Raw genomic sequence first — 25816 nt, 5'->3', positions numbered from 1 at the left:
ATTTTTGCAGGTGAACAACTTTATCGGCTAATTTTAAAATGACAGTTACATAGAAATACCACTATCTGTTGACATGGATAATGGCAGTTCGTAGATTCAGTTTTTCTCAGTCCAAACAGAAGCACAAATTAGTTCTTGTGCTGAACATTTCTGGGAGATCTAAAATGAACTCAAACACACAGAGTAATGCAGCTGTACAATTGCTCAGTTGGATAAACGGATAAATATCTGTCAATTCTGAATGTCTTTGTATTTGAAGAGGGTCACCTTTTACTATTGTACATACGAGTATTTTAAGAACTATTACTGGTAATTGCTAGAGAAAAAATATGCTAGTTTGTTAAGAAATGCCTTACACACTGAGATAGCAATAAAAACACATCAAGAGTAATCTGGGCAGCAGGTTCTCTCTTAAAAAAAGATTGACATGGATCATATTATATCCAGAAAGTCAGGTACAAACTTCAGAAACATTCTGCTGTAAAACCAACTTCTGTAAAACTCAGCTCAAATTATTCTAGGAACTAATAAAAGTTATGTACAATAGAACTGAAGAACAATCAGACTCATTGGTTTTTGCTCTTCCTTTGTAGCACAAATAATGATGCCACTACAGCTGAATTTTCTGTTGGCCAGCTGGTTTAAAAGAGCAATATACTTTGAAAATTTAAAATAAAAAAATTACACTAGATGAACGTTTACATAGAAAACACTGGGGTTATATTTAAAGTCTGAAATGATTTTTCTATTAATTACAGTCCTCGGCGAGACTACAATCATATCAAATAAAGAAAACAAATATTCTCCCTACCAGCATCACCAACATTAAAAGCAAACATAGATCATATAGTAGTGGTCCCCAACCTTTTCAGGTTGTCGGGCGCCAAGGGGCGTGGCCGTTCACCCGCCGGGTACCAGGGGGCGGGGACACGTGCGCGCCCGGGGGCGGGGCCCCCACCCTCAAGCGCCGCGCGCCCGGGTCCGGCGCCCCCCGCCCCCGCCGAGCGCCGCGCGCCCGGGTCCGGCGCTCCCCCCTGCCGAGTGCCGCGCACCCCCGCAAGCGCCCGTGCGCCATGTGCCCGGGGCCAGGCCAGCCCCGAGCACCTGGCGGGCGCATTCAAATGCCCCCGCGGGCGCCATGGCGCCCACGGGCACCGTGTTGGGGACCACGGTCATATAGGTTATACCTCCCTGGTCCAACAACATGCGTGGTCCAGCAGGACCATGGATATCCTGAACCAGAGAGCCCAGGGGCAGGGAGGCCAGCAGGGGGCTGGGGTGGCACAGGAAGTTCTGCGGCAGGGGGCTGAGGTGGCACAAGGAGCCCTGTGGCAGGGGGTTTCAGCAGCGCAGCCAGGAGTCCTGGGGCGGGGGGGAGGGGTGTCCGGCCAGGACCAGTAGCACAACCGGATGAAGCCAAGCCCGGGGGGGGGGGGGGGGGGAGAGGAGGGTAGCTGGGGCTGCTGGAAGCAGAGCCAGCAGGGGGCTGGGAGGTCAGTGGCAGGGGACCACCCCTGGTTTGGCAAATTCCAATAGTGCCAGACCAAGTAGGGCCAATCTGTAGCAAGCAGACTTATACCTAGGATTAGCAATGTTAAGAATAAACCTCTGAATAGCTTTGGAAACTGTTCATCACTATTTATCAATATGAAAACATCTTGTTCAGGCTCTGCTTTCCCTTATTCACATAGGGTTCATGGACACTGCAGCGTTCTTTCAAAATAACAATGCAAGCGTCTACACAGCTATTCCATTATTTCAAAATAATTTCAAAAGAACGGACGACTTATTCCAAAATCTGTAAACATTCATTCTACAGGGAACAACACCTATTCTGAAATAGCTATTTCGAAATAAGGCGTGTGTAGATGCTCCACTGCTGCTATTTCGAAATAGCCCCTCACCTGGGCCATTTAAGTTATTCCTCCCCAGTGTCTCCTGGAGCTCTAAATCGAGATAGTACATCTACATTAGGGAAGGCTGCCTCCAACTAATTTTGAGGCTTCCCTGCAGCGTAGACGTGCTATTCTGGAATAGTTATTTCAAAATAAGTGTGCAGTATAGACATACCCATAGACAGCACTTTCAATTGCACTACTTCTAGGGAAAAGATTACAGGATCCAGCCCAAAGACATTTCATTTGAAAATCTCTCTCGAGTCTTGAGCAGTCAGCCAATAGTGCAGTGGTAATTCACACTCCAGCAAAGCAACCAGCAAAGTTCTAAAAACACACATATTTTATACACTCTCCTATTCCTTGGTCCAGTCTGCATCAGATTGCATAATCTATTAATTTTCCACTGCAGATGCTAGGTAGATATTATTTTGGTTATTTCCAACTTTCAGACAGACTGCTCCTTTGATATCTGTGTATTTTGCAGCTTGATAGCAGAACTGTATCATTTTAGTTTATTGTGTGAAATAAACAGGAAATAATATTTCAGATTGAAAACGACAGGTTTTTTTTTAACTCAATTATACTGTCAGACTGTGGCTGGAGACCCTTTGCACACTGATTCACTAGGCAGCGACATAAGGTAATATAGTTATACACCAATAAAAGGACAGCGTAGCAGATGGAAAATCTATTAAAGAGAACATCAGAGACTGGAAGACTGGTGCCAGTGGTGCAGTGAAGCCAATTCTGTGGCTAGATTGATACTATAGAAAACTTAACTTCACTCTTTTGTCTCAGTAGCAATACTAGAAAAAAAAAGTTTATGCTTGATGAGAAAGTTACATAGAAATTCTCAACAGTGAACAAACACCAAGAGACATTCAAGCAAATTACCAACCAAAAGCTAATATTCTTATTGCCTGGCTCTTAGAAAAGGGCAAGCAGTGAAATATCAGAATTGCTTGGATACCCACATGTCTCGGCAAAATGAGTCTCACACCCACAAATTACTCATTAACTTGTAGATTCACAAAGGAACCATCTTCCCCCAGCTGGTACATCATTCTGGGGCTTAGGCACCACACTGAGGCTATGCATTGCATGCCTACAAATGGAAACAAGCACCCAGGGAATTTGTACTGCAAACATAGGTGTGGGGTTAGTTTAGGTGCCTATAGGCTCAGTGTCATATATAGGACCAGGGGGCTGTGAATGCTGGTGAGTCCTGATTCTGTGATGTAAGCACCTAAGTCTTTTTGTGAATCTAGCACTAAGACTTTAAACCCTTTAGCTGCAAGACGTGCCCAATTCTTGACAATCAGGTATGGCTTGTACCACCTTGTGAAGCTGACAAAGTAGTTCTGCATGCAGGCTTCATACAGAAGAATTTTGCGGGAGCGGGGCGGGAGGGGGACTATAAAATTGTCATCAAAATGACCAGTAATCACTCTGTCAAGTAAAATGCAGGACAATGTAGCACTTTAAAGACTAACAAGATGGTTTATTAGATGATGAGCTTTCGTGGGCCAGACCCACTTCCTCAGCCCACGAAAGCTCATCATCTAATAAACCATCTTGTTAGTCTTTAAAGTGCTACATTGTCCTGCATTTTGCTTCAGCTACCCCAGACTAACACGGCTACATTTCTATCACTATTCTGTCAAGTAAGACTCATTTATCTCTCTTTCTTCTTTACAAGGAGGAATTGGAAGAGACCTGCACAAAAATCTGTTTTACCTTTGGGTTCTTCCCACCGCCTCAGGAGTGCAATGTTTCACTGCCCGAATTCAAAGGCAACAAGTCAGAGGCACAGCTCATAACAGGTGCAGAGAAGAGTGGCCAGTTAAAACTCAATTCCTCCAGTCTAATCTGAGTAAGTAGCCAGTTACAGGTGTAACCCCCAAGGAGATGACTTGGATTCCTGGGGCCTTGTCTGCTGGCAGCTCAGGGAGAGGCACTCTGAGTTTGCCTTGGCTCCCCCTCCCTACCAGGGCCAGAGTCTGCCGGGCAACCCATGGGGTGTGAGATGCCCCTCTCAGGGGGAAGGAGAGACCACTGTTGAGAGGAGTCTGGAGCCAGCAGGGAAAGGGGAGGACTGGCTGTGTGGGAGCTAGTAAGCCCCAGGCCTGCATGCAGGATTCCCCCTGAGAACTGGTCTCTAGGGACCTGAAGGCAGGATCCCTCAACTGGGTTTATGTCTCCACTGTTGATTCCCAGTTGTGGAGTTTGCTGGGAGGCTTCCCCAGCCAGGCTGAGTTGGCTCTCCAGCTCCCTGGGTGAGAGGAGTCACCGCATGGTCAGCTCGGCTCTAGCAGCAAGTTCAGGGCTGCTGCCTGCTGTGTGGGTCTGAATGCTGGGCTGGGAGGCTGTAGTTTTGAATTTTGGTGCAGTTGTGTGGTCTGCATCTTGAGCCCTGCACCCCTTCGCGGTGAGGGGAAATTCTGGGACCGAAGCAGCCTGGTTCCTGCTTGAAGAGGACCCCTGTGAGAAGAGAGCAGCCCTTTGCAGAGACTGAGTCATCTCTCAATTCATGGAGTGTGTGAGTGCACCAATTTTTAGTTAGTAAGTCAGGGAATTTTTTGGGGGATTTTATTACCTGCAGCATATTAAACCTGTGGAGGGATTTACTGCCTTCTCCCATGGGTGAGTCCTTTGGGCTGTACTGGACCTAGTCAGCTCCACTGCTAAACCACTGCAGAGAAGGATTTTGTGGTCAACAGTCATCAAGGGCCCCAACAAAGTACGCGTACCAACAGGACACTAACCTCACAGCTGCTGGGCACCGGTGACCCTAAAAATAGCGTTTTACCCTGTTCTGTTATAATTGTCTCCTGTTTAATATAATTGTGTTTATAGTGTATGTGTTTGTGCTATTTTGTGGGAGTCTCCAACTATCTGGCAAATACGTGGGGATTATCCTGGGCTAGAATTTTCCTCCCAAGCTGCCCTGGTGACCCTGCTAGGAAGGAGTGAGGGGGGTGGAGGCACCGCCAAGTACATCAATCAGAAAGAATAAAATTGAGTGGGTGGCAGGATCCAGAAGAACCCAGACCTATCCATCCAAACCTGAAAGGAGATTGGCTTTAAAAGAAGGTAACCAGGTGGAGAGGGGGCGCTACACAGGGAGCATGTGTCCTACACAAACTCAGGGCTCTGAATCTGGCAAAGGGCTATCCCTCAATAACCTTTCCTAACTGCTGTGCAGTATCTTTCACAGTGGATGAAAAGAGGGATTCTACATACTGAGAACACATTCAAATGCTATGGAAGACAGCTGTGGAAGGAAGTTCAGATTTGGTCATATTTCATAGTACAGTTGCTGTAATTATACCACAGTTACATAGGAATTACTGCATGAAATTACACTGTGGCTGTGCTTCTTGATTCCTATAATTATCACTGATTTCCAGGACTGGAAAGTTCACTGTATGACAGAACATAATTACAGTGTAAGTACAATGCAGTTGGATTTTAACAACAGAGGTATTACAAATAACTTCCTTTGGAGTTATTTAGTCATATAGTTAACTTACCAGCTATATCAATTATCGGTGTTTATGTACTGAAAAGCAAAATCACAGCTTAATTCCACTGTAATTGCAATATAACAACAGTGTAATTACAGTAACTATTATAAAGTGTTACTGAAAACAGTAATAAATTAGTAGAAAAAGAGCAAACCCAAGTTCACTAGTTTCTCTTTCATCTCTTTTTATATGCAGATTGGCCTTATAGGCAATACAGAAATGTATTATGCTACCAGCTGCTAGCTCTCTCCCATAACTTAACACTGCCACATGCTCACACATAAAATTCCTCTTAATTGTGCATTTCCCTTTTGGAAACATGCATACATGGTCTTTTACCGTGCTGGTTTCCACCAAGGCAGTGCAAGTATGAATGGAAAATTCTGGTGTAATCTAACAATGCCACTCTTTAAAAGGAAAACTTGAGGTGTTTGCCTAAAGTGGAAATGGGAGGGCACCAAAAAGAGAAATCGACTCTTTTTTTCCTCTAGGTGCAAATATTCTCATCCTTTTTGAGAGACCACACAGCTACAAATTTGTTAAACTCGCATTGCCAAGAATGTTACAGTTTGTATAAATCTTCGCCATCTGTTGCACCATCTAATTGCAGAGGCAAAACCAACATAATTCACACTTGTATCATAATAAAGTTAGAGCCATGATTTATATGCACTTGAATGTTCTTCATTCAGAACAGCCTGCATTTGTAGCCTTTGCACCTCTTCCAGATACAAACCCAGACAAAAAGCTGCTCTTTCCATATATACTGCACTCTTTACATCAAACAGGAATTGTCTAAAATCAAGTACCATATCACTGTGTATGCAACCCTTAGCCTAGTAGCTTCTTCTCTATTTTGTTACACTGTAAGATATCTTGAACAGTACATGAATAATTCAGATTTTTCATATAAATATTCACCATTTTAGTCTCATCTGTCATTCAAGCAAAGGTTACAATCTCCAGCCTGATCCATTTTTTGGAAGGTCAACCAAATATTCTTAATTATAACCTCCATCTAATGTACTTGTTTCCTTAAAATCCCAATTTACAGAGACATTTCCTGTCTATATTTAAACACGAGGTTTTATTCTGTTCTCGCAGCTCAATCAGCATAACTCCCTGACTTCCATGGAACCACTGCATGCTTACAAGGTAAAAGAAAAAACAGATCAAGCCTGTTTTATCCCTGTCTGATAGTTTTAAATGAAAAAACTGTATTGAACGGATGTTTCAAATGCAGTACAGGAAAACCAAAATAAAACGTAACAAAAGAGGGGAAAAATACCCAAAGTGTTCCCCATAAGCAGAGCACTTGGGTGGTCACCAAAGAGAGATTCAGATGCCACCCAGAGGAATAGCAGAGCACCCAGAGCCAGCAGCATGTGTTTCTACTGGTGGTGCACATCTGCATATTCCTCAGTGCATATAACACAATTTGGTCTACACAGGTGAAAAAAGCAGGGGGAACATTGCCCATAAACCTCCTCAATGCCTACCAAGCATAATGATGGAAAAAGAAAAGCAGAACAGTATATATATATATATATATAAATAAAAATAAATAAAAAGTAAGAGTCTCAGACAGGTAACCATGGTACTCTGTAACTAACTTTAAAAAAAATGAGTAGCCCTGTGGCAGTTTAAAGACAATATAATAGTTTTACAATGGGGGAAAACAGTGGTTATTTGTGTATTTAAGATAATTTCACCTCTGAGCCCAAAACTCCCATCAAAGTCAATACAAGTTCTTTGTGAGGAATATCAGCAGGATAGGGCCCTATAAATATCAGCTTATTATATGCACCACAGCAGGCCACAATCCACAACATATTCTTCCTTCCACTTTTGAGACAGGAAGGAGGAGCAAAGCATCTGCTTTGAGCACAACTCAAAAGAAACCATCATCAACTTCTGAAAGACAGGCCACATACCTTCATCATTAACTTCAGAGTGGTCAGAGATAGGAATGCAGGTTGCTTAACAGCAAACAAAAGTGACTTTGCTCATTATGAATGTTAAACCAAACTTGAATTGCTACACAAACCTCCCCTGTGCCTACCAGGTCTATTCTTTTACTTGGTGAAACAAACAAACACTGAGCTTTGTGAAGGCTTTTTAAGCAAAATCATACTTGTCACTTTTAACAACATACCAGGTGGGACAAAAGATTTTTTAAATAGGGAAAGCTAGGAAGAGTTGTAATAGGAGTTAAGAATACTTACAAGTTAGAAGAGAGGAGGCTACAGTCAGCAACAACAGTGAATTACAAAATGGCCACCTTTAGGCAACAGCTTGGCTCTGCCAAATTTAAAGGACTAACTCCAGAAAGGAGGCTTGCAAGTGGGCAGCCCTGTGCTGGAGAGGGAGAGGAGTTAATGCCAGGGAGACACGATAAATAACTTGATGACATTTACTGGAGACTTACATTCTAGACCATATGTTTTCAAAAAAACTCTATCAGGTCTCTGGATGTATGAATTGAGGCATTATCTTAAGTTTTTGCACACACAGTTCACACAGATTTCTTCTATTCCCCACCCCCTTTTGCAGGTAAAAGCTAGTGGCCCAACCCTGCAAAGACTATATACATGTTCCGCTTTATGCACTTTGTGTAGTTCCCAGCTTTCTGTAGGATGAGCTGATCCATTGAAGTCATAGGGAAAGACTCTTACATATGGTTAAGCATATACATGAGTCTTTGAAGAATGAGGGTCTTAGGTGCTGGATGTTGTCCATACGAAAATATGCAGATGGAAAAACTGTACTCTGACTTTTGAACAGCATGACCTGTAAGTCTATTTCTGCTGCACAACTGAATCAAGATTCCTGGGGTGTTTTTTCTTTATATTTTATTACACTGAGGCACTTGTCTCTTATTTTTATAGTTTGATTTATAAGCCTTATAAAATTATTTCCAACTTGTCTGTAGGCAACATTTTATGCCTGGATTATTAGCACTAAAAGATGGCAATGCCAGAAGAGGATCTTCTCACACAAAAGCTCATGGGGCACAACTACTCCTGTATTTATTTAATAAATTAAACCGGAGAGTGAACAGAATGCCAACAATAACAAGGGGGTAACAGAGCAAGATTTACCACAGAATTATGCCAATGCACGAAGCTCAACATTTGTTTTTGTTCGGAATTGGGGTGAAAATGAAACCTTTTGAAGCTCTGAAAAATTGAACTGTGTCCAAAGATCTGGTTTTGGATGATTAAATTTCTCTCTCTCTCTGCCACTTCCCACCCTCCCCCCACCTCAGAATTCTTGCCATGACAGATTTTATTTAAAGAGATATATTTCAACAGCCCTTTCGATGAATAATTGTTTCAAAAATATTCCAACCATCTCTTCTGCCAATTGTGTCAAATTGTGTGTCCCAAAATTATTTGCACAGGGGGATTATAGTCAGCATCTAACGTAGAGCTCATGCAGTGAAAAGACCACTGGCCTCTTCCTCCTGTGCCTTTTATTTTTTAATTAAAAATGGATTAAAAATGTCAGGCCATTAAATATGAGCAGCATTATGATAATCAGTTCCCTGGGAACTTGGCCACTCAGCCAGCCACCCCCTTCATCATGTGGGATGCATAAATATAGTCCCCTCTAAAAACCCTCTCAAAGAGACATGGTTCGCAGTGTGTCTAGAAAGTCACCAACTTCTATTTTTTTTTCTTTTTGTCTAAGAGTCCCAAAGTCCTCACAGAGAATTCCCTGCCAGCAGATAGGATCCATTCGAACAATTTCTGCTGACAGTATGGGATGGTGAAGGGGCAAGCCCTCAGCTAAGGCCTAGGTCATTTGGAAGTGTAATTTGAGACAAGAGTCTGGAACTCCCTTTCTTCTTACTTATATAGATAGATACTAGCAGATGTATCCAGCATTGCTCAGGTCTTTAGCTGAAGTAATTATTTTCCTTTGGAAAATGAATGAAAAATATACATGCTTTATTTAATTACTGTATTTTTTTTAAATGAAGGAAAATGAAAGGTGGAGTGAGGGGGGTTGGGAGTGTGTGGCGGCTTAGGCAGGGGGTGAGTCCTTCAGGGCAGGGGGAAGGAGGTGGGTGTCAAGGCAGGTGGGAGGTGCAGGACTCAAGGCAGGGGGCTCAGGACAGGGTGCTGGGAGGGGGCTTACCTGGGCCACTCATGGGGGGAAGGGTGGCGCTGCTCTGGCAGTGGCTCCTCCTGGGAGGCCGTGGCAGTGCTCCCCAACTAGCAGCTCCTCCCGAGGAGCCAGGACTGCGCTCCCCAGAGTGCAGCTTCTCCTGAGGGGAGGGATCCGGGTCTGTGTGCTTGCTGGGTGGGAGTTGGGGCTCTGCGAGCTGGCCCGGCCTCCAGCTGCCCACCCAGTCTGCAGTCTATCTGGGGGGCAGCCAATGGCCTCCTGCTGCCCCTCTTCCCCCGGCCTGCAGCTTCTCCAGGAGGGGCGTTGCTTGGGGCAGCGGCCCCTGCAGCCTGTTGAGGAGGGGTGGTGTTCTTTGAAATGATTCTGGCCTCCAGCTGTGCCCGTGCCCTGCAGCTGATCTGGGGGGGCAGTACTTTTGGGACCTAGCCCCAGCCTCCAGCAGCCCTCTCCACCCTGCAGCCTGTTTGGAGGTGGGAGGGGGCAGGAGAACAGTGTTCCAGGCGGCTGGCCAGGCTCTGTGGGCTATCCGCAGCCTTCAGAGCCCCCCTGACCCTCTGTCTTGGGGGGGCAAGCTCTGGGGGTTACCCCTTTCTCCACCATGTCCCCTCCCCCACATCCTGCAAACCGTCTGGGAAGAGGCCAGGCTTTGGGGCTCCTCTCCCTGCAACTGCTACCCTGCAGCCTGTCTGGGGGTGGCAGGCTTCAGGAGGTTCTTCCCCCTGCTGCTGCTCCCCCTCCAGTGGCACCCCGTGGCCTGCAGGCTTTCCATGGTGGGGAGGGGACAGGCTTTGCCCCCTGGTCTGCAGGATCTCCACCGAGGACAGCTCGTGGTTTGGGTAGGGGGGCTCCTTACTAGTATGCTGGCACACAAGCACTCTTTTGGTGCTGCAGCTGATTCCAGTGGCCTCTCTCCGTATCGTGTCCTTCCTCTCTGTGCCTCTCGCTTTTGTGTCCTTCCGCTCACTGCCCCCTCCCTTTCAATTCCCAGCGCTTCCAGGCACAACCAAACCTTGACCCTGGTTTAAGTTAGGGTAAGACTAAGCTGATTTGAGATGGCAAAGATGAGTCATCTCAAAAACTTTTCCCGTCCAGCAAAAACATTTTCTGCCTTACACTACTTGTGAGCCAGATCCTGCACAAATCCAAGCACTTCCTGATAAAGAGTACGCTCAGCAGCCTCCTCGGTTGAAGGTGGTGCTCAGCCCCTACAGGGGATGGCTTTCTGAGCAGCTGATTTACTTGTTAATTAAGCAAGACAATAAAACTTAATGTAATAAAAAAGTTCCCATATAGCTAGCATTGATTATTCATTTTACAGTTTGCTTTAACTGTTAGCCTTCATCAATAGACAGTATCTGAAGCCTAATTACATTTATTGTGAGTTATTTGGCATTATAAAACTGCATCGATTAAGGGATGACTTTCAGTTCTGAATAGAGCTTTGCATTCGCCTCTGAGAAACAAAGAATTCAAATACAACTACAGGTTGAACCTCTCTAGTCCAGCACTCTCTGGTCCCATAACATCCGTGGTCCGACACGATTTTAGGTAGTTGGGTGTCCACTTTATCATCATGTTTCCTGTGATCCTGTAAAGTTTGTTTACAGCCACCAGTCCTGGTTCTCCATGTTCTGCACTGTTATTTAGCTCTACTTTACCCTTAAACGTCTTCTAAGAGTTCAGTAAGCAGTGGAAGTGTAGGTAATGCTGGTAAATAATATTAACCTCCCATGGTTTGGCAAATTCTCTGGTTCAGTGCCAGTCTGATCCTGAGCGTACTGGACAAGAGAGGTTCAACCTGTACTCCTTGAGGCAGCTACTTTCCATCAGGATTAGATTGGGCCAGATTCTCCTACCTTCACACCCATTGCATAGTAACTTACTCTTTTGGTGTCAAGTATCAGAGGGGTAGCTGTGTTAGTCTGAATCTGCAAAAGCAGCGAGGAGTCCTGTGGCACCTTATAGACTAACCGAAGTGTTGGAGCATAAGCTTTCATGGGCAAAGACCCACTTTGTCAGATGCATGACAAAGTAGGTCTTTGCCCACGAAAGCTTATGCTCCAACACTTTGGTTAGTCTATAAGGTGCCACAGGACTCCTCGCCGCTTTTACTCTTTTGGGCAGCCCATTGCAATACACTGGATAATTTGCGGAGCATGTTACTAAAGCCACAAAAGCAAACTTATCAACCAAACTTAACTCCTTGAATGGGTGTTTTACCATTGTCTTCAGTGGGGCAAAGACGTCACCTAGTGTCTTTCTGCTTCTTTTACAATTCTTTATTCTTTTATAATTTCAGCAAAATGAATCTAGTGGTTTTGATACTGGGGGATGGGGACAGCCCGCCCCTGCCTACTTTTTGTATTTTCCACTTTCTTATCCACTCCTGCCCTTTAGGTCATTAATGGACACATTTGCATCAGCTTTGATGGGAGCAGGAGACAGGGCAATGAAGTGATCGATTCAGACTCATGGGGTTCTTTAAATGGTCTTTCTTTTATTAGGTTAGGCAACCAGCATTATTACCAATAAACACACATTTAATTTAAGCCTGGTCTCATAGACAGAGCCTTGGGCTGGGAGCTGGAAGACAGATTCCTGGCTATGCCACTGATGCGCATGTTAGTGACAGGGGATGTCTCTGACTGCGTGTTTGTAGAACACCTGGCTAAAAGGGCTCCAAGTGAGGTCTCTAGGTTCTATTTTAATGCAACTAATAATAAAAATGGATCTTGGTGAAACACTGAGGCTTTTGAAAACAGGAAGCAGCAAGTTAAGGGGTAGTTTCTGTGTTTCTTCTCCCTTTTTACTGTTTAAATCTAATTTCCTGCTTTAATAAAATTTGTTTGGGATGAGTGAGGTTTTCATTATGATTAAGGGCAGTCCTTCTTCATGCTTTGTCTGGCAAATGTTATAGAATAGCTGTGTTAGCCAAATGTGACTTGAATCTAGAGGTCATTACCTACTTCTCTAATGGGCCAGCAGGCTTCAATTAATTAAAGTGGAGAAATCACTGGGGATGATGGCAGGAGAAGGATTTCAATCTTCCAAATGAAGTGCCGAGATAACAAATTAAATGAATTGTGCCAGAAGCTAGCAAACAGAGGCTACTGTGCTTGGAAGAGCTGGGCAAAAGTTTCATGGCATGAAATGAATGTCTTCACCATGTAAGTAGCTCAAGAAATGTTTCCAATTTCATTAGGGTTCACAGATCTGTCAGCATAGGGCAGAATTTTTGTAATCATTTATGGAATGTCGGTGTAGTTGGTGCCATTTTCTGGAACATGGCTACAATAGACTCATCTATGGTTTCTATATAGGCATGCATGGATATGCCAGGCAGAGAGCATAAATAATGGTGTGATATAATGGTTTTGTCAGCATGAACTTGGGATGGTGACAAAGAAACAATGGAGATATGCTGATAATATCAATAAAATCTTTATATTTCACCACAATATCAAATATTGTGTACATAGGTTATAGAAAAGTTTTCTTAGAAATACTATGGAGACTATTTCTTTTATGTCTCAACCCCTATACCCCGCTTCCTTTAATACCAAGAATACAGGTGCCTAGGATTTGGAAGGAGAAATATTTTCATTAGAGGATTATGTGTCCCAGTTGAGGTCAGGGCTGCATTGTGGTAGGTTATGTAGAAACACAAAATAAGAGAAAATCTCTGCTCTGAAGGTTGTCAAGTCTAAACAGACAAAGCAGGAAAGTGGTGGGAATGGAAACAGAGGCACGGTGAGGTATAGTGACTTCTCCAAGACCACTAGGCTGGCCTATAGCAATGGGGTAAACAGACTGCAATTCCCCTTAATCATACTCCAGTGTTCCAACCCCAGGGCCATATTATTTCTGTTAATTTTTTTCTAACCCTTTGCAAATTATTTAAAGTAGTTTTTCCATATACAACTAATGCCATTACTTTAAGGTCTGTTATCTTGGGATAATGTAGGGCACGTCCCTCTGAAAAGTTTGAAATCTTCCTCTTTCCAGTAGTTTGACGGTCTCAGTTCTAGCCATGAATTGTCCCAAGATAGAAACCTACTACTACAGGACTGATTACTGTCTGACTTGCATTGCAGCGTGTTGTGAGAGTAAATTCCATATTTTAACAGGAGGGAGAAATTTCAGTGCAAAAATAAAAGCCATAAGAACATAACATAAGCCATCTGTTTTAATGGCTCAGAAGGTTTGTAAATCAGAATTGGAAATAATCCTAATGCTAGATGAATTAGTCGTAAAGTGACCAGGAGGTAGTCACCTCTACATTCAAACACACAATCCTAGACCTGTAAAATTTCATATGTCTTATAGGGGATTTCATTGAATAATACAGGGTCCCAGTTAAGAAAGAATGAAACTCTGTTTCCTCAAAGCAGGTTAACATTTTGGCTGCGGGGACTGAGATACACAAGTATTTTGCATTTATACAGCAATTTTATCCAAGGAATGCGAAACAGACTAACGAAGCCTTGAAAGAAGACACATATTGTATATCCCCTTTAACAAAAAAAGAAACAGAGGCATAGAGAGACTAATAACTTGCCTAAGGTCAGATGGCAAGTCAGTAGTCCAGCCCACAATACAAACCTTGTCTCTTGACTCTTCTTGTCTCCTCTTCATCATTAGGATTTCTTAGTTTCATCCAGACTGTGATCTATGATCCTTACTTATGGAGACAACCTATGCCTGCAAGATTTGTGCCGGCACATTTCTGCCCAGCAAATAGATTGTGGTCAGAAGCCCAATTACTTGCCGTTCTGGTTATGTTTATGGGAATCAGGCCACTCAAATGTTACTGTGGGTTGTGCAACTGACTTGCTGTATGAATTTAACCTCCCTGTAGCATTAGCAAGCACAAACTGATCATCAAAGCTGCAACTATTCTAGTTGAGGCCCGCAGTTGAATTGCATCCATGAAAGGGAGGTCACCTTTCTACAAAATGGACTGCTTTATCAGCACGATGTATGAAAAAAAGGAGTTTAAAATGAAGAATTATTTGCATGTGCCCAGTGAAATACAGTGGCAGAAGTACATGACTGTAGCGAAGGGACTTTCTTATAAAGAATAGGAGTCAAAGAACAGTGTCCATCAAATCTAATACAATACCACTTAGGTGGTAGACCAGCTGTGTCCACCCTCATGATAGTGGTTGTAACAAAGTAATTTGCTCATTTGACAGTACACTCCCTGCAGTTTGGCCTGTGGCACTGCCACACTTTTAAAGAGAGAACACTTTGAATTAACTAGAAACAATCTATAATTTAGCAGCATTGGGGCTACTTGGAAAATTATACGTGTCACACACTATTTGAAAGCAATTTAAATAGTTAGAAAGTGGCAGTGTCTGTGGATAGCACATTAATCACTCTATACTTCTTCTGAGGCCAGGGCTAGACTGGTGGAGAAAATCGATGTAAGATACGCAATTCCAGCTATGACAATTGAGTAGCTAGAGTCGATGTACCTTACATCTATTTTTCTGGGATGGCTCCACAGTGGGAGGCCGATGAGAGAAACTCTCCCATCAACTTCCCTTACTTCTTTTGACAGCGAGGAGTACTGCAGTCGATGGGGTGCCCTCAGCATTCGATTTAGCAGGTCTTTACTGGACCCACTAAATCGAACCCCAGAAGATTGATCGCTGGAGCATTGATCCTCCAGTATGCAAAGACAAGCAAATGCATTCTGATACCCTGTGGTAAAGTGTGCCCTCTGATATACGTAATCAGAACTGCTCAGTGGTATGTCAGAAGCCTTTTATGAATGGCAGCTGCTGGAGATTCTCTTTTAATTCAAACGGTAGAACTCTGATGTTGGAGGAGGGTTTGAGTTTTATATCCATTGCCACTGTTAACTTGCAAACAGCAACATGGTGAAATATTTGAACTTCTATTCTTATTTTACTTTGTATCTTCTGTTCTCATTGTGAGCTGTGTTACCTGCTTTTCAGAGAGTGGAGATAGTGGAGGTAGTTCTTGAAAGAGTAGACGTTCTACTTAAGATTTAATTGGGGTAGATGGGTTGGGTTCACCCCAGCTGCTTTATACCACCTTGCGTATGTGAAGCAGCCATAAATGTGGCTTTGTTATCTTGGTAGGCCATGTTTACAGCCATTTTGTAGCATAAAGCAGCTGGTCCATGTATGTCATTTGGGCCCAATTTTCCTTCGCTGCTTTTAAACAAAATAAGCAATTATTTCCCTCTCCCCCTCTTTTTAATTTAGTCATTTACTGTGTCTATAGTGTTTGTGAATGATGCTGGATGCCTGGGAGAGACAGTATCATTAAGGCCCAGGGGACAGGGCAATGGACTGGCAGTCAGGAGAGCTGAGTTGTACTGCTGGCTCTACAGGACTGCTGATGAGGGGGAGCAAAAGGAGTAACTACTCCAGGGCCTGGTCATTCAACAAGAATCAGGACTCTTGACCGCTGCCACTGCAGCATTAGTGGTAGCCAGAGCCTTGGGCCCTTTTAAATTGCCGCTGGAGCCCCAGGCAATGCACTCCTGACAGCACTAAGGTTGGGCTGGAAGGAGGCATGACACAATCCAGGCAACGTTGAAGACTGGCTAACCACAGCCCAGCCCCTTCCGTCTGAGGTCCTGCCCCTTACAGGAACATGGAGCAGCTCCCCCCACCCGCACCCCACCCAGCTTGCCTAGGGGCCTGGCAATTCTGTCAGCCCCTGTCAGTGAGCTATTGCTGTACTGCTTGGGAGAGTCTCTTCAACTTTCTGTGCTACTGTTTCCCCTCCCACCCTTTGTCTGTTCTATTTAAATTATAAACTCTTCAAGGAGTAGGCTGTCCCTTACTGTGTGTATGTATGCTGCCTCAGACAATGGGATCTGATTTTAGTTGGAGACTCTAGATACCACCCCAATACCATAATAGTTCTATGGATATCATGCGTAGGTGACACAAGAGGCCTCACTTCGCCCTATTCCAAGCCTGCCCAGAAAGGCCAAGCTCTGGATAAGAGAATAATGTAACTTCTATTCGCGGACCTCACTGCTGAGAGTGCCAACCAAGCTATAGTACTCCATCCATGACTTCAGACTGGATGCTTCATGATGTAAATAGAAGTTTTGCATGTGACATACAAGTAGAATCTGTTCTCAGGATGTTTATGATTGCCAGTTGTTGGCAGGTTTTGTGGTGTCCACACACCTGGGCTATGTCTAGACTGCAGGTTTCTTTCGAAAGAGGCTCTTTCAAAAGCATCTTTCGAAAGAGCCTCTTTCGAAAGATCGCGTCTAGACTGCAGGCGGATCTTTCGAAAGAGCAATCCGCTTTTTCGAAAGAGAGCACCCAGCGAGTCTGGATGCTCTCTTTCGAGGAAGCCCTATTTACATTGAAGAACGCCTTCTTTGGAAAGAGGAACTTTCGAAAGAAGGCGTTCTTCCTCGTGAAACGAGGTTTACCGCCATCGAAAGAAAAGCCACGTTCTTTCGAAATTATTTTGAAAGAACGCGGCTTGAGTCTGGACGCAGGGGAAGTTTTTTCGGGAAAAGGCTACTTTTCCCGAAAAAACCCCTGAGTCTGGACACAGCCCTGCTGAAAACTGGCCTGAAAGACACCAGCTTGTTTCCCACAGACGACAGCTCTGCTATCATACAGCAGGATACAGGAGAGGGTCCCAACGCATGGTCCTGGGAGAGAAGAACAAAAACACATGCTCAGCAATTTAGATAAATAACAAGACTATCTGGAGTTATGCAGGGACATTAAACCTTCATGCTTCAGAGCTCTAGCTAGCCTCAAACAGAGGTCAGGAAGGGATTGACTGGGTTGCACAGATGTTCTCACTTCCAGTTGTTGCAAGATTTTTAACCATCCTTGAAGCATCAGGGAGTGGCCTCTATCAGTGTAGGGTAAACTGAGGCAGCCCTAAATGTGCTAATAGGCCTCTAAACAGCATGACTCCATCCTGGGATCAGGCCTGGGAACACCACAGTCAGGATAAGAGCTACAGGCAGTAAAAAGACCCTGGGTACCATAGCAACCACATTCTAAGACACTCGGACAGGATCTCAGTTAGTAACGTAACACATTTTGCTTAAGATAACATTAATAAAACTTGCTTAACTGTCTTGCTTCACTCCTAGGGTGTGTCTAGACTACATGCCTCCTTTGACGGAGGCATGTAGATTAGCCAGATCGGAAGAGGGAAATGAAGCCGCGATTAAAATAATCGCGGCTTCATTTAAATTTAAATGGCTGCCCCGATCTGCCAATCAGCTGTTTGTCGGCAGATCGGGGCAGTCTGGACGCGACGCGCCGACAAAGAAGCCTTTCTTCATCGGCACAGGTAAACCTGGTTTCACGAGGCTTACCTGTGCCGATGAAGAAAGGCTTCTTTGTCGGCGCGGCGCGTCCAGACTGCCCCGATCTGCCGACAAACAGCTGATCGGCAGATCGGGGCAGCCATTTAAATTTAAATGAAGCCGCGATTATTTTAATCGCGGCTTCATTTCCCTCTTCCGATCTGGCTAATCTACATGCCTCCGTCGAAGGAGGCATGTAGTCTAGACACACCCCTAGATAATGAGCCTGAGAACCAAGCGCTGAACCAACTCAAAGCCATACCCGCCTGCTATAGTAACATCATCATCTATGCAGACTAAAATGTTATTACTGTTTTGCTGACATGTTTTGGCATTTGAACAGTAACTACCTGTATATTAATTAATGAGTTGTTACTTTGCAATGGGCGGAAATATTATGTAATCTTTAGTTGTTCTATTGGCTTATGTGCTCATTTCGTCTTGCTGCTAGACCTAGCAAATCATTTTTCCTCTGTCCACCTGCTGACTATATAACCTATTGTATTGTGTTAATTAACTAGTGTTCACCAGGGTAACCCCTGTGTGTCACTCCATCAGCTGGTATATAATAAATCCTCCGCTTGTTTTCACCGGCATCCAGAGTGTCCTGGATTATTTCCAACAATCAGAGAATAATTAACTAGATGGACCCCCTCCAGTCTGAACTAGTCTGACAATTCCTACATTCCTACCTTTTATTGTAAGAGGCACTCACTGTTTTTAAAGGGCTGTGGCCAGAGCTCTGACCCTTTGCTCTCTTTGGAACACTATATGCCCAAAATAGTCCCTAGAACAGAGAACCTGGTCCTTCTGGGGAGTATGCAAGGAGCAGGGGAGATGACTGTCAACAACACTGTAGCCCCTCAGAGTGGCCCAGCAGAATCAGCTCCTTAGCAAAACAATTGCACACACACACCCCCATCCTGCTGCCAGGCCTCCTCACTATTCTGCACACATGGTCGGAACACTCTGAGTGAAACTTGTTCAGACAGATACGAGGAATTATTCAGGACTGATTCCCTCTGAAGGTTAGAAGGTTGTCAGGTTATGGGGTTATAGGAGATTAGAACTATGATCAGTGCTTTTCAAATCTTTGGCAAACTGTTCCTGGCAGCTCTATAAGCTGGTGGCCTATGACTTATTAATTCTATCCCACTGCGTCTGTTGATCTTAAGATTTCATAAATTCTAACTTGAATAATTCTCCTGTAGTCACTGTGGAAAGCGCTTCCTTCTACCCTTGCATTTGAATTAAGGATCAGCATGATAACAAACAGCACAGGGCCATCTAGCCTACGTTTACATTTGTACAAACCTCCTACTGACTTCACTGGGAAGCCTGCACTTGATTCAGTAGCAGAATGTGGCCCTTAATAAATCTCAAGCATCTTTTTTTTTTGCCACAGAAAGCTATTACTCCGGAATATGCAAGTGGCCGACATTTCAAACGTTGAGGCCCATTGACCCCAAAAGAAAGCATAATACAGATACAAATTAAGGATGGGATTTTCAGAAGTGCTCAGCATTCGGCTCAATGTAACAGCTCGGAGTGCGAGCAATACTGAAGTGCCACCATGCATTTTAATTGGCACTGAAACTTACAGAGCTAACAGAGAGCTGAAGAAAATAGTAATCTTCCTTCTATGCTCCACAAGCACAGGGTTTTTTTTTTCTACTATTACCCTTCTAGCCTATCAGTGCAGGAAATTTGAGGAGTCCGAGATTTACTCTATTTTATGGTTACTGTAAGTCTTTAAATCAGTGGTGAGCAACCTACGTGTGGCCATTCCGTGTTCTGTGTGTGGCCCACAAGACATTTTGTTTACTGTTGCCCACGCACTGGTTTCTGTCATAGTATTTTTCCCACCAGTATTACTAAAGTGATATGCATCTAAAACAAAGGCATTTGAAGCCAGGGGTGTGCAGACTGCACACAACAGTGACTGTGAGAGCCATGCGCCCCCGTTGAACCATAGCAGCGCTTTGATTGGATGCAATCCACTAATTCTAGGTATGCAAGGGCAGTTAGTAAAACTACCTCATCCTGGGAGACCGTCTTGGTTACAGCAATCTTGCAGCCCACTGAGATGAAGGAGGGCCACTCATGAAGCTCACTCACTAGCATGTTAATCAAAATCTTCTATTCATATCTTAGCCTCCTCCTACCCCTGGCAAGATGTGACACTTAAGAGCACTTCATATCCTGGACAACTTTTGTTGCCTTCCGAAAAAAAATGAGGATTAAGATCCCTGGCTGTTGTATTTTGGATGCTTGGCTGAGTCTTCACATCCCGTGCTTGTGGAAATCCTATTTTTCTGGGTTCTTTGTGACTGTACAACAGGGAATTGAGGAAGACAGAAGGTGAATGGTGTTAGGGGTACACAGTGCTGGAGGGGAGTTGGCCAAAAATAGAAAACTGAATTTGGTTTAGGGATATTCTGAGAAATAAAGGCTGAAGTGAAACAAATATATTTGTGAGCTAAGACAGAGGGGGACATTAGATTTTAAATTTCTGCCACCTTAATGAAGCTTATTTTGTGTCAAAATCCATCAGTAAGTGCAATGCTGTCCTAAGATTTTGGAACCACAGTGTACAACCTCCTGGGTCTGTCGGGTGCTGTCTTCAGGCCGAAGGCAAAGCCTACCTGGAAAGGGAAATGGATTGTGTCACAGGAAGGGGCTTTCTATGCGTATCTAGATCTGTGTTTGCAGAGTAATTAAAAATTGTCACTCCTTGTCTCAGCTGAGGAAAATCCTCACTTGCCACACTAGATATTGCTCCTCTTCTTTTCTGAATGTTGTCCAAGGGAGTGACGATGGCGTCCCATTTTCTTGAGTAAAAGATGCAAGTGCTGTGCAAGAACAATAAACGTAAATAAAATATGAGGCCTCCAAAGGATGGTGTTTGAGGTTTATCTAACCTGAATGCTGACTCAACCTTGAGCCTAACAGCTGGGAGAAAATGCTGCACAAAGGCAACAGCCACTATGAGAACGGGGGAAAGCTAATTTGCGGACTTAGTGCCTGACTCTGATTTGAGAGTTGAAACGTGTCTCATGTAGGTTGATGGTTTGGTGACTTTATTTTTTTTTTAAAGTCAAGCTTTATGCCCTTGAAGGTGGTTAGAGCACCAGTGCTGGAATCCACAAAGGAGGGATGGAGCAGGGAGAGTAATACACAATTCCTTAGTCCGCCAAAGTGCCTGTTCTACAGGAAAGTGAGGGTATGTCTACACTACAAAGTTAGTTCGAACTAACTTTAATAGGTGCTACACTAGCGCTCCGCTAGTTCGAATTTGAATCGAACTAGCGGAGCGCTTAGTTCGAACTAGGTAAACCTCATTTTACGAGGACTAAGCCTAGTTCGAACTAGCTAGTTCGAACTAAGGGCTGTGTAGCCCTTTAGTTCGAACTAGTGGGAGGCTAGCCCTCCCCAGGTTTCCCTGGTGGCCACTCTGGCCAACACCAGGGAAACTCTATGCCCCCCTCCCGGCCCCGGACCCCTTAAAGGGGCACGGGCTGGCTACGGTGCCCGTGCCAGGTGCAAGCCTGCCAGCACCCAGCTAGCAGACCCTGCACCTGGCACGGCACAGAGCCACCCACCCGATGCCCCCCAGCCCACCCCCTCTTCCCGGGACCAGGCTGGCGGCTCCCGGGAGTTTGCCCTGGACCGCAAGAGGCGGGCACCTTCCTGGGCTAGTGCGGACATCGTGGACCTCGTCCACGATCTCCGCACTAGGCACAGGAAAGTGGCCGTCTAGGGCAGGAGAGCTGCCAGCCTGGCCACCCAGGACCAGGTGTGCATGAAAATCAAGGGGGTCCACTGAGACCCCCGACACTGAGCCCTGAGCTTACAATGGCCGTCCTGGGTCAGACCAAAGGTCCATCTAGCCCAGTAGCCTGTCTGCCAACAGCGGCCAACCCTAGGGACCCTGGAGGGGATGGACCGAAGACAATGACCAAGCCATTTGTCTCGTGCCATCCCTCTCCAGCCTTCCACAAACTTTGGGCAGGGACACCACTCCTACCCTCTGGCTAATAGGACTCCATGGACCCAACCTCCATCACTTTATCTCACTTCCCTTTAAACTCTGTTCTAGTTGTAGCCTTCACAGCCTCCTGCAGCAAGGAGTTCCACAGGTTAACTATTTGCTTTGTCAAGAAGAACAACTTTCTCTTACTAGTTTGAAGCCTGCTACCCATTCCTTTCCTTTGGTGTCCTCTAGTCCTTCTTTATGGGAACTCAGGAAGAACTTTTCTGAATGCACCCTCTCCACCCAACCCCTGCTTTTAGAGACCTCTATCCTGTCCCCCTCCGTCTCCTCTTTTCTAAGTTGAACAGTCCCAGTCTCTGTAGCCTCTCTTCATCTGGGACCTGTTCCCAACCCCTGATCATGTTAGTTGCCCTCCCCTCTCCCAGCCTTTCTCTTCCCCTCTCCCACCTCCTTTTCCCAGTCTCCCCCAGTTTTTTTTCAATAAAGACAGAGTCAATGTTGGAAGAAACGTTATCTTTATTTTGTACATCAATAAGAAGGGGGGCTAAGGAAGGGTAAGTGGAAGGAGGTGAGGGAGGAATGGGGTACGAGCCCCCGATGGGGAGGACTGGGCTGGCTCTGCGGGCTTCTGGGGGTGGAAGCTCTCCTGCAGCCCCCCAATTACTCCCTCTCCCCAGATGGCAGCCTGCGGCAAGTGCAGCCGGGCTGATGGCCGAGTGGTGTGATGTGCCCAGTGTGGGCACTCAGGGCACTCCAAGCCAGAACTTCTTTGCAAGCGGGGCACCCCTTAGAACTGTGTGTCCGGGGTGGGAGTCGGGACCCTTTAAGCGCAGCCCTCGGCTAGCCTGAGACAGCATCTCCATGCTCTAAGTCCTCCTTTTATGCCCTGCCGGCACTGCTTCCGGCCATCCTTAAGCCCTGTTCAGAGTCCACTCAATGTGGACTTGCTAGTTCGAACTAGCAAAACGCTAGTTCGAACTAGTTTTTAGTTCTAGATGCGTTAGTTCGAACTAGCTTAGTTCGAATTAACTAATTCGAACTAAGTTAGTTCGAACTAGCGCTGTAGTGTAGACGTATCCTGAGAGAGTCATTTAAGGCTTTGCTGAGGATGACCACAAAGCAAAGGTACCAAACCCAGGGTCAGATTCTCAGCTGATGTCCTTTGGCATAGAGCCACTAACTAGAATTGGCCTACAGTTTCTCACCAGTGGTGGTGGTGCTTTTCATGATATGGACAACTACCCACTAACAGCAGCTCTGAGCTCACCAAATCATTGCACACACATCGCAGGGAGAATGGACCACGGACCAGACTCTGCAATGCAGTCCGTGCTGGTGATTCCTCATGCTTGCCCGGAGTCACATGGGCTTCAACTGATTTCCTTTATCAGACTGTGACCTATAACTGGCTTCATGATAGGAGGAAATATAACAAATTGATACAAACATCAGTCATTTACGCCCTAATCCTTCAAAGCACTGGAGGTTATAGACAGCTTTGCTCAAAACATTGACTTTGATGACATTATTTATGGGAGCAAAATGAAATCATTACTTTTGTCCCAACTTGTCTCTCATGCTGAGATCCAGTCAGTGCCTGGGGAAAAGGGGACAGTCAGAGAGCCATGACCAGTTGTCTGCTTCTCAGGATGACCTGCTGTGGTCCCATCCTGGAAATAAAAATTAGGATAGGGTTCACTGTGATTGGTGTCATGTTTAAATACCTTGGTTGGCTGAAATGGACACACATGGCTAAATACATCCTCGAGAAATAACTATCCTTATGTGGCTTGAATGTCACAAAAATGCTTTGTTCTGTCACTCCTCTTTAGCTGCAATTCCAGTATCTCTCTCTCTCTGTCTGTCTTTAGCTGCAATTCCTGTGTGTGTGAAGAGAAGCATCTTTCAGTTTCCAGTTCATGAGGAATTAATCCTGTTTATATGCAATCATCAGCAGATAAATGTTCTATTGGATTCATGTTCACTTTGCCAAACATTTATCTGCTTAGGATAAAATGAAAGCAATTTGAAAAACTGGGGATTTAGGCTAATTAATTATAAATCATGTTAATTGTAAATGATGGCTAATCCTGAACCAAAAAACAATGTTCACATGTTGTCCTCATTATCTTGGTTTTGTAGATTTAGTCTCATAGTTGGAGAGTTCACCTTTTCTCCTGTATTCCTTTTTGTTATAGTGGTAGCCTTCTTCTAGTACTGTATACAAATCAGCTGTTCCACCACAGTATCAAGGAATACTTTACGGTGCATTCATATTCCCTGGTTTGGTTTTAGTTTGACAGATTAACACTGCTGATGTAACATTGGACAAAATAATATTCTGATTCAGGGATTGATTCTGAACCTCTTTTGAGAACAACAACAACACGCCTATTGATTTTAACAAGAGCATTGAAACACAAAGAATTCTGGATCGGATTCCTCATTTTTAAACAAGAATTAGGAAAACCGAGCAGCACAGTATGATGGGGAGGGATCTGACTGTGCCCACGTGTGAAGCCTTTTTTACACTTCTATTGACAGACTGATCACACTGCATCCCAGACAGCTTCCTTGCTGGGGGATCCCACCTGGATGAAGGACCATTACTGAGAGCCATCAAAGCTACAATCTGGGGCTATAGATTTTGACTTTCTTAACTATGGGCAAGAAATGTCTCTGTTAACACTTTTTCCCCTATTACCCTGTCAAGGGGTTAAAGAAGGAACCCCAAAGTGGTCCACAACCTAGATGAAACCCTAAGGAAGTGTGTTTAAGTGAGTGGGAGGGCTCAGGCAGTTTCAGACACTGGGTTCAAGGCAGCTGGATGGGGGCAACCCACGTGCCAGGGAAGGGCATCAGATGAGACATGCCGTGGAGTCCCAGAGCTAGAAACAGTGACTAGACCCTACCCAATCACCTTACAAGTACACGGAGACCAACGAGGTGACTGATGGCTGTGCAGTGGATTGCCATGCCAGTTTTTAATATATAGTAGTTGTCATGATTGATCAGATCAGATCCAAGTTCCACCTGGTGCAGAATCATTCCTCTGTGGCCAGTACCAGATGCTGCAAAAGGAAGGTGTAAGGACACTAGTATTTAGAGATTAGCTTAAACCCTGAAATATGAATTGTAACATCCCTTCACATTTTGTTTTTAGCATTAACTATTACAGCTCTGGATATTCTTGTCACCCACATAAATGTCCAGACTCTTTTTTGAATTTTGCTAAGTTTTTGTGTCTCAGCAATATCCTGTTGCACAATTTAATGACACAGAGGGAGGGGGCTTCAAGAGGAAACAGGAAGCCAAGGCCATTTGAACACCAGAAAGATCCAAGTTGAATTCTGGGATCAGAATGGACTCACAGAAGGAGTGAATTTTCCCAGTGTTTTGATGGCTTGGATTAAATAGGCACATTTTAAGGACAACCACCAGCACAGAAACCGAAAATTCAGTCTCATGTGAAAATGGTCTTGGTTGGTGGGGCAAGAGGAGCGTCGAACCACAGAATGCTTAGAATTTTTAGGGGAAATGTTCATTTTTAAGCATTCCAACCCGCTTACTATTTTGTATAGCACAACGCTGAATGCCTTTGTGGAAATACAGAAAATACGAGACTCTGTTTACCTCTTCATTCATTAGACTCCGTGCCTGTTTGAGAGGAAAGTACAAATCTTGACAACAGTGGCCAGAGAAAATACGTCAGGGAGCAGCAAAAACATATGGCAGGGCATCAGAGGAAGAGTAAACCTTTCCCTTCCCTTGGGACAAATCTAGTCTTAAATCAAGACTGTTCAAAATATAACATTTACAAATTGCCCATTCTTCAGAGCACGTACCAGGTTTGGCCGTCATCAGATGTAACGCACCCCAACACTAGGGGGCACGCGTAGGCTTCACAGCAATCTTAACAATTACT

The 25816-nt window shown here is 44.6% G+C and overlaps 1 long non-coding RNA gene across 2 annotated transcripts in view; it reads right to left on the bottom strand.

Moving 5' to 3' along the window:
* Positions 1-7710, bottom strand: part of LOC142819170 (uncharacterized) — a 68345-nt gene extending 60635 nt beyond the window's left edge. For both annotated transcript variants that reach the window (XR_012896967.1, XR_012896966.1), the window contains exon 1: positions 7651-7710. This is a non-coding gene — a long non-coding RNA (uncharacterized LOC142819170). The remainder of the gene's footprint in view (positions 1-7650) is intronic.
* Positions 7711-25816: the final 18106 nt, after the last annotated feature.

This window comes from Pelodiscus sinensis, chromosome 20 (genome assembly GCF_049634645.1).
Source record: "Pelodiscus sinensis isolate JC-2024 chromosome 20, ASM4963464v1, whole genome shotgun sequence".
Classification (NCBI taxonomy): Eukaryota; Metazoa; Chordata; order Testudines; family Trionychidae; genus Pelodiscus; species Pelodiscus sinensis.
This window is presented reverse-complemented; position numbering and strand designations above follow the sequence as displayed.